The following is a 10,218-nucleotide window of genomic DNA, read 5'->3' as shown; positions in this document are numbered from 1 at the left end:
TTTACTTAAAATACTTATTTCCTGATAATGGGAGAAAGGTGGCCATTATTACAAATAAGATTTCTATCTTATTTCTATTCTGAGAATCACTGTTTTGCAAGTTAGGAAATTGGCGCTTGGTAGGCAATGTTGATCAATTAGGTAGGTATACAATACTGCGCGGCAATATACAAACAATATACGATTGATGTCTCAGTCTTGGGATACGATTACATTCGGAAGTCGTTATTTTATGAACAAGACAATAATTACTATCTGTTCATCCCCAGTTGAATGTATAGCTATCTTTATGATTTCCAGATTTGTATTGGATTTGTACAATAGACAATAGTTAGTGTATTCAAATGTGTACACTTGTTAATAACAAGTACCAATCTTGTGCAGTATGTTAGGTATGACCAAAATTGTTAACAAGACTCAATATAGAAACTTTTTATTTTAACGACTCGAGTTCACAATTTCAATACCGCCGTGTTACACACAATGTTTTGCATCACACTTGCGAAGAAAAAAAATGCAAATGAAATGTTAATAGGTATGGTAAAACTCATTTATTTTTAATAAATATGTGACTTTTAAGCTAGGGACAAACAGAGCCCACGCAACGCTACGTATGGACCCTGAAATTTGTATGCTTAGAAACACTTGTCATACGCAAAGCAACGCATGAAGTATGCTACTAAGCATACAAATTTCAGGGTCCAGATTTGATACTGCATACGTTGCGTTGCGTGGGCTCAGTTTGTCCCTACCTTTAACCTTCTTGGTTCGTAAGACATAGTTATCAATTGTAAAACAGGGTAACATAATTAAAAAAAACAAACATCCATAATCTCCTAGGGAAAAATGGCCTATAAGTCCCTATAAACCTGCGTGATATACCACGCTGTATGAGTAAGTGTGATGAAAATACGTTACTTATGTGTAACACAACACAATGCCTAGTTTAAATTAAACTAGTGAATAGTGGCGAATCGGTGTATAGGGGGTTTTACTGCAATGTTCTGCCACCAGAGTGCAGCACTAGCCCCTTTAGTAAACCACAGAGTAACTTATACATAATGTACCGTTAACAGGTTTTTGATAAGTTTTAGAGATAATAAAATATGACATCGATGCACCAAGGCGGTTTGTTGACCTACCGGGAAACGCGAATCAGAAATTTCTCTATTTGCCTCTTTCTCGCTCGAATATGCAAGTGACAGAGATTTTAGATAACGAAATTTCGAATTTCTTGTTTCGCGATAGACCCTGAAATCGTGGTAGTTGCGCCCTCTACGCAGAGTTTCGCGTAATATTCTATATTATGGCGTCGACTGTGCATTAGCAATAAATCGCTTTTTTATAACTTTTGTATAACAGTAAGTTTAGATCTAAACGCAAACCGTTAAACACATGACTGAGATGGTGCAATATAATAGTACATTACTACAGAGGCTGGGAAGTAACTCGTTGCCGGCCGGTTCGGCAGGATAGTTATGAGGCCGACAACCCCTTTTCACGCCGAGGTATGTATAGTGATTTCTCAAACATGCAACGAAATAAATAAATAAAACCCCCACGAAATAAATGTTTTATTTCTAGGGAAACTTAAAGTACACTAGACACAAAATATCACCAACACGTATATCTTTATTACACTTACATTTTACACGTTTATTTTTTCGCCTTGTATCCATATGACTGTCGTTTTAGCCAGGGATCGTTACCGGTATAACTTAAAATCAAAACATCACCTAGCATTTGAAATTTTTCTTTGATATTGTAGAATGGTATTTAGGTAAGGACAATGAGTTATAGTCTAACCCGTTCGTATAAAAATACCGCAAATCGATGTACAGGTTAGCCGTTTAACACACACATACTAGAGGCCAAAACAAATTTTTTGACCCGCAGTTCCTAAAAAAGTTTCGCTGCGGGGGGGGGGGGGGGGGGGGGGGGTAAAACATTATTTTTTTGGTATGGAAAAAAATATATTGTAATATTGAAAAATTATACACATGAAAAATATTAAAAAAAAAATCTTAAATAAATTATTTTCAAAATTCTGTCTTGGGGTTAGATATCAAGATATTATGTATTATTTATGGTATATTGTACAAAAAAAAATCAGTAAGGTACATATATCGTATCTGAAGGATACAATCTTGATATTTTGTGTCAAAAACAAAACAAACTATACCAACCGATGAAAAGGCGCAGTTAAAGGGTTAAAGAGGTATTTCCCGTTCGATATATGGATATTACGTATCATTTTATGATTACTAATATGTACCGTATCTGCAGTACAGTTCCATAAGTCTAGTGAAATAGGTATTGAAGTAGAACTGTGTCACTTTGTAAAATTGAAAAATTAGAAAAAAAACTGTTAATCATATTATTTTCAAAATTGCTTTCTTTGGGTTCGATATCAAGATATTACGTATCATTTGTGGTATATTGTACAAAAAAAATCAGTAAGGTATATCGTAGCTGGAGGATACAACCTTGATATTTTGTGTCAATAACTAAACAAATTATACCAACTGATGAAAAGGCGCAGTTAAAAGGTTAAAGAGGTATTTCCCGTTGGATATATGGATATTACGTATCATTTTATGATTAATATGCACCGTATCTGCAGTATAGTTCCATGTCTCGTGAAATAGGTATTAAAGTAGAACTGTGTCACTTTGTAAAATTGAAAAATTTTAAAAAATTTGCTTATGATATTATTTTCAAACTTGGTTTCTTGGGGTTAGACATGAGGATATCACGTATTTTGTGGTATATTGTACAAAAAAAAAATGCCATATCGTGTCTGGAGGAGCCCAAACTTGGTATGTTTCGAAAATTCTTTTTGTATTAATTTAAAAAAAAATGCCCGAAATGTAATGATGTAATATATTTTTAGAATCGCCTCAAAAAGCCCTTTCGTATGATACCACACTCGATAGGTTTTGGAAAAAAAAAATTTTTTTTTTCATAACAAAAAAATATGATAGGTTTTGGAAAAAAAAAATTTTTTTTTTCATAAAAAAAAATATGTTTTACCACTCCCCCCGCAGCGAAATTTTTTTAGGAACTGCGGGTCAAAAATTTTGTTTTGGCCTCTAGTATGTGTGTGCCAATCGGCTAACCTGATGTACATCGATTTGCGGTATTCCTTTGAAATTGGGGTCGAGCGGCTTCCGCTATACAGATCACCTAAATGAAATGGAAAAATAAGTATACATAAACAACTTTGCTTCCAAAACGATTACAAAAATACCTACGCGTTTTTTTTCTTTTGGTCGAGTCGGTTGGAGTTTTTACAAACATTTTTACCGCTAATATTTAAATGAAATATTTTAAATGTGTATTTGTGTAAATTTGCAATTCAAAATTATTGGAATTTGTTAATAATGTTTTATTTATATATTTTTTGTACATTCTATACAGATAAAACTGAAAAATGTATCAAATATAGTTTTTTTTATAGGCGTATTGGCAAAATGTCATAACGAACCAAAAAGCAAATATATAGTTTTTTTTAATGGCTGAATGCCATGATGTTGTGTCACAAATATATGTGAAATGGAAATTAAAAAAGAGCCACTTCCCGGCCTAGGCTTGCATTGTATGAAATTTCATTAAATATCCCTCGTCTAGCCGCGCCCGAGACTTGATACGTCCCAGCCTAATATGAAGAACATAATATCAATATTGCATGTTTGAGAAAAAGTAGTTTTTTGTAACAATTTCCGAACAACGGGGCTGTAAGATATTTAGGCATCAAAATAACGTACCACTCGCCGAGGTCCCGTGTCGTGTTCTGTATCATTTCCCATTATCATTACATTACATACAATACCAAGAATTTACTGAAGTATTATTTTTGCATTCATATACATATATTACGTGGGTTTTTTGACATACCTATATTACTTTATTATATCGGATATATTATATTTTCTTGTGTCCGCAAGGTAGTGTTAGGTGTATATTGAATTAAATATATAAGTTTAAAACATCACGTGTTTTATTTTGCAGTACCTCATCCTCAATAAGTCTTCCTAGGTAACCCGGTTATGAAATGGGATTTTTATTTTCCTTGTAGAAAACTGTTATTTTATTTGGTTTTCTACGAAGAAGAAACCTTTCATCTTAGCTAACCCGGTTATGAAATGGGATTTTATTTTCCTTGTACAAAACTGTTGTTTTAATTAGTTTTCTACAAAGAAGACACCTTTCTTTTTAGCTAACCCGGTTATGAAATGGTATTTTTGTCCTCATAAAACACTGTTTTTTTTTTGTTTTCTATGGGGAAGAGTTTATTCTTCCTAGCCAACTTGCCAAGCTCTACTAGCTATAAATCTTAATCTGTCGATTTGACTTAAGTATTTATTTATGAGAAACAGAAGCCCCCCATTCACACTCCTACAATACAATGCAGTCCGCCCCGCAGGACTGCGGAGTGGGATATAGCTCACACGCTTTCTACATTGCAGTCCTACCTACCAGAGGACCTACCACGAAAGACGAAAATCGAAATTTCGCTATCTGTCTCCCTATCGCTCTTGCGATAAACTAGAATATCTAGTGATAGAGAGGCAGATAAAAAAATACGCTTTTCGTTTTTCGCGGTAGGCCTTTGTGTCGGTGCTCTTGCAATACCGTTATGTGCTATTTCTATTAAAAAAAGATAGCTATTTTGGTGATTTTTGATCACATACACAGCGAATTCCTTTATATATTTCCATAAAACCTGCTAAGCCCGTGTTTTTCATTGTAAAGAAAATGGCGGACTGCAGTCCTGCATTAACATTCACGGTCCAATTCGCTACATGACAGTCCTGCTACGCGACAGGACAAGCAGTGGGCGGGGCTTGTAGGACCCAAGAGGCATCCTGCCTGGGTTTTGTAGGACGCCATGTAGTCCGCGACCACATTCACAATCCTACATAATGAAGCGGACGGCTTAAAACACAAAATAACTAATTGAGGCTTGTAAAGTATAATGCATAAGGGAATATATTTTTTATTATAATTTACGACCTCAACTAAACGCATGATCTACTCATTTATTTATTATTAACAATATATTTACCCGGCATTACAGAAAAAGCCAATACACCGAGAAATTAAACATTGCAGATTACACAGTATACAAACACATAAAATATATAAGAGACAATTAATGTAGGTGACATTAAACATAAGTGCTGGACAGCCTGTCATCCATCAAGTCGCAGAACTTTAAACATTCGCGGCACACAGTCGCCCAACAAGTCACATTCAGGTGCCGATGTCAGGAGCGCATTGAGCAGCGTCAGCGCACGATAGAGTACCGAATTCCTATGCCGGCGGCGCGCACGGTGTCGGCGCGCCGCCGGCACTGCCAGCAGTGGACGCGCTCGCGGTCTCAAAGGGATTTTTGGCAAGTCCGGGATATACAGCCGTAAAACTCGAGCCACAAGCTCCGGGCAGTCGGACTCGCCACGCAGTATGCGACAAGCGGTGGTCAGCAGTTTATTGTTGCGCCTTACCTCTAGGGAATTATATCCGAGGCATCCGAGTAAATATTTCGTTGTATACATAAATGGATCTTCTAAGGCGTAAGTGGACTCGTACGGGTGCCAGATGATAGACGAGGCCTCAAGCTTACTTCTGACCAATGCGCTATAAATCATCTTTATGGCTGCAATGTCCCAGAAGTCCTTGACATTGCGGATCACAAAGCCTAGTCTCTTAAAGGAACTATCCGCGAGTGTACGAATATGCTCGTGAAAGCTCAGGCGCTCGTCAAAGGTTACACCAAGATCTTTTACGGAAATTACCCTGGCGATCACCTCAGTTCCCAGCGTGTTCTACTCAAGTTGGGGGGTAGCGGAACGACTAAACGTGCACACAGAGCACTTCAATGTATTAAAAAGCAGCTTATTAGCTATACTCCAGCTATTAACTGAGGTAATATCCTCTTGAAGAGAGACACAATCCGCTCTACTCTGCACTCCATACGCAAGCTTTAAATCATCAGCGTATAACAAACATTGAGCATGCTTGACCACAGATTCCAGGTCATCGATCATGAGTCCAAATAAGAGCGGGCCAAGTATCGAACCCTGACTGACCCCAGACCTGGTATGATACGGAGCCGAGACGAAACTTCCATAACGAACGTACTGCTGACGATCGCGCAAATAACTAGCGAAGAAAGCAAGCAACCTTGGCGAGAAGCCTAAGTCATGTAACTTTCTCATAAGTACGTCATTATCCACGCGATCGAAAGCTTTAAGAAAGAAGAAAGATGCTCGGAGATAGTGGCCGTCAGAGTTAGCAGGTTGGTGTCGACGGAGCGACTTGCTCTAAAGCCATGTTGAGCATCGCACAAATGTGGTTTCAATTGTGTTGCTAATATTGTATGCACTATCGACTCGAATAACTTTGCCAATGTGGGAAGTACAGCTATAGGCCTATAGTTTTCAACATTGGCGGTGTCGCTAGTCTTTGGAATAGGCCTCACTCTTGTTGTCTTCCATAGCTTCGGATAAGTGCCGGTTGAGATTGCCAGGTTGAATAAGAAATGAATGGGAACCTTCAACTGCTCATACTCAAACGACAAAATATCTGAAAAAGATACACACAAATACGAGTATAGCGCCAACCGCGCGCCTCTGGGCTGTAGCTTATTCTTTGAACCTCGTTGTGGTGCACCGAGACGAAATTTACGTACGATCGCAGTGAGCGGGGTGCGGGTACAGAGACGCTCAAGGCCAAATGAGCGAGTATCGTCTTAAAACTTAAAACCTAATTAGGTTGAGTTGTTTTATCACAGTTCCTATGGCCACTTGCCACTTAACCCATTCATGGCCAAGAACCGCCGAGCGTATTCAATACGCCGGGCCACCATACAAACCGTTTTTAGCTAAAACGCATGACTCAGCGTATGGGTCTCGAGCCTGGCGCGAACGGTATATAAATCGCCGCTTATGAAGCCGACCAGTTGAACAACATTATGCAACATTTTTACTAACCACCTTTTTTCTGTGCCTATCATAAAAATTAACTAATTATTGCAGTTTGTAGGAATGAACATTTTTACTTTCTACAAGCTTTTTATGTCAGACCATATTTGTCCAAATATATTCGATTATATTTCAAACAACTTGTTTCATTTCATGTTTTGACAGCAACCTAGTTTAGGGTTAATAACTTTTTGGCAAAATTTCATTTTTGGTACAAGCTTTTATCGCTGACTACTTTGTTTTCCACATGTAACTAATACTTATTGAGACAATTGTAACAACCCCAAACATGCCCCAAACACAATTAGTTTGCGTTGTTTTATCACAGAGTTATCCGATTTACATATATTACCTATACCTATGTACCTATGCAAAATTTCATCTCAATCAGAAATCGGGAAATTGGTCTAATTTAACTTCCATGATTTGACCCAAAAAACAACAACAAACGGCAAGTTTTAATCGTCAAACTTGAAACTTGAAATTATGACGTTTAACTTAACACTAAAAAAAATGGAGGAAAAATGTGTAGAACTTAAAAATGTGACTGCAAAAACAGATTTTAGGTCTTAAATGGGGTTTAAACAACAGTGACAGTAATGAAATTTGACACCTACAATTTCAGGGATCCCTGTTTGCGTGTTATAAAATTGGAGCTTCGGGGACCACGGGGATCAAACGCCATCTTGAAAAGTATAAGTCTTTTTTGGTTTTTCTGTTTTTAGGGTTCCGTACCTTAAAAGGAAAAAAAAGGAAATCCTTATAGGATCAATCGTGCGTCTGTCTGTCTGTCTGTCCGTCTGTCACAGCCTATTTTCTCCGAAACTACTTGACCAACTAAGTTGGAGTTTGGTACACATATGTAAGTTTGTGACCCAAAGACGGATATGTAACGTAAACAAATTAATTTTTCCAACTATATCGTGTTATATATCAAATGAAAGAGCTCATTGTGAGAATCTCAAATATGTATTTTTTATAATTTTAGGATAAACAATTTAGAAGTTATTCAAGAAAATAGGCAAAAATGTGCATTCCCCCCTTTATCTCCGAAACTACTGGGTCTAAAATTTTGAAAAAAATACACAAAATAGATCTTTACCATAGATTACAGGAAAACCTAGTAGAAATTGCAATCAAGCGTGAGTCGGACTTAATTACACACGTTTCACATAAAAAATACATTGTTTAAATTGTGTAATGTACGGAACCCTTGGATCGCGAGTCCGACTCGCACTTGGCCGGTTTTTCTCGGAATATCTGGGTTTAATGTGAATACTGTGGATGGCGAAACAAAAGCTTATTAAGTTCTACACATAAAAGGTATAAATCACCATGTCCCTAAAACGGAGCTTTCTTCTAGAAATATGGCTCAGAAGTCAAAAGGTTATACTTAATCATCTCCTACAAAAAATATATTTTAACCTCGTAAGTCCCAAATAATATCATTAACAATTTTTTTTTAATTTTTCAATTTTACAAAGTGACACAGTTCTACTTCAATACCTATTTCACGAGACTTATGGAGCTATACTGCAGATACGGTACATATTAATCATAAAATGATACGTAATATCCATATATCCAACGGGAAATGCCTCTTAAACCCTTTAACTGCGCCTTTTTATCAGTTGGAATAATTTGTTCAGTTATTGACACAAAATATCAAGGTTGTATCCTCCAGCTACGATATACCTTACTGATTTTTTTTGTACAATATACCACAAATGATACGTAATATCTTGATATCGAACCCCAAGAAAGCAATATTGAAAATAGTTTCATTTAGTATTTTTTATTATATTTTATATGTATATAATTTTTCAATATTACAAAGTGTAATGGAATTGTATTGGATTGTGCTGTTTTGTTTATTATTGGTGTTATCTAATCGATGATTACGATCACACATGATAAGGTCTTTTTCCCCCCCGTCTCCCCGCCCGTCCCTCAAGATCTGAGTTCCGATCGCGAGCTACATTTAGCCGCCCGCAGTCATGGCTTTCGGTCGGTTACTTCTCGTTAAAATCAGTAAGGTATATCGTAGCGTAGCTGAAGGATACGACCTTGATAGTTTGTGTCAATAACTAAACAAAGTATACCAACTGATGAAAAGGCGCAGTTAAAGGGTTAAAGAGGTATTTCCCTTTGGATATATGGATGTTACGTATCATCTGCAGTATAGTTCCATAAGTCTCGTGAAATAGGTATTGAAGTAGAACTGTGTCACTTTGTAAAATTGAAAAAAAAAAAATTGTTAATGATATTTTTTTCAAAATTGCTTTCTTGGGGATCGATATCAAGATATTACGTATCATTTGTGGTATATTGTACAAAAAAATCAGTAAGGTATATCGTAGCTGGAGGATACAACCTTGATATTTTGTGTCAATAACTAAACAAATTATACCAACTGATGAAAAGGCGCAGTTAAAGGGTTAAATAGGTAATTCCCGTTGGATATATGGATATTACGTATCATTTTATGATTAATATGTACCGTATCTGCAGTATAGTTCCATAAGTCTCGTGAAATAGGTATTGAAGTAGAACTGTGTCACTTTGTAAAATTGAAAAATTAAAAAAAAAATCTTAATGATATTATTTTTAAAATTACTTTCTTGGGGTTAGACATGAGGATATCACGTATCATTTGTGGTATATTGTACAAAAAAAATCAGCCATATCGTGTCTGGAGGAGCCCAAACTTGGTATGTTTCGTAAATTCTTTTTGTTTTAATTTAAAAAAAATGCCCGACATGTAATGATGTGATATATTTTTAGAATCGCCTCAAAAAGCCCTTTCGTATGATACCACATTCGATAGGTTTAGGAAAAAATTTTTTTAGGAACTGCGGGTCAAAAAATTTGATTTGACCTCTAGTATGCGTGTGCCAAACGGCTAACCTGTACATCGATTTGCGGTATTCCTTTGAAATTGGGGTCGAGCGGCTTCCGCTAGCTAGGAAAAACACGCCTTTACGTAAAAAAACTCTAGTACTGTAACTATTTGGCTTGGCACCGACTTCAAACGTTTCACTGCTAGCGCATATAAAACGAAATAATATTTTATTTTATCCTTTTTGAAGTCGGTTTTACTTTTTAATGCTTGTAATGTTCATGAAAATTACTAATAGGCTTGGCCTATTTTGACAGAATGGTAACTACGAAACCCTACACTGAGCATGGCCTGACTTGCTCTTGGCCGATTTTTTCTATGAAAGATTGTGTG

The 10,218-nt window shown here is 36.5% G+C and overlaps 2 long non-coding RNA genes across 2 annotated transcripts; one reads left to right on the top strand and one right to left on the bottom strand.

The window, feature by feature from the left end:
* The first annotated feature begins 1,305 nt into the window (after positions 1-1,305).
* Positions 1,306-3,989, top strand: LOC134754718 (uncharacterized). Its single transcript, XR_010128965.1, has 2 exons — positions 1,306-1,420; positions 3,704-3,989. It is a non-coding gene; the product is annotated as an uncharacterized LOC134754718 (long non-coding RNA).
* Positions 3,990-6,814: 2,825 nt separating this feature from the next.
* Positions 6,815-7,022, bottom strand: LOC134754513 (uncharacterized). The gene is made up of 2 exons (XR_010128919.1): positions 6,962-7,022; positions 6,815-6,913 (listed from the first exon to the last, which is right to left on the bottom strand). It is a non-coding gene; the product is annotated as an uncharacterized LOC134754513 (long non-coding RNA).
* Between the last annotated feature and the right edge of the window lie 3,196 nt (positions 7,023-10,218).

This window comes from Cydia strobilella, chromosome Z (assembly GCF_947568885.1).
Source record: "Cydia strobilella chromosome Z, ilCydStro3.1, whole genome shotgun sequence".
NCBI classification, from domain to species: domain Eukaryota; kingdom Metazoa; phylum Arthropoda; class Insecta; order Lepidoptera; family Tortricidae; genus Cydia; species Cydia strobilella.
This window is presented reverse-complemented; position numbering and strand designations above follow the sequence as displayed.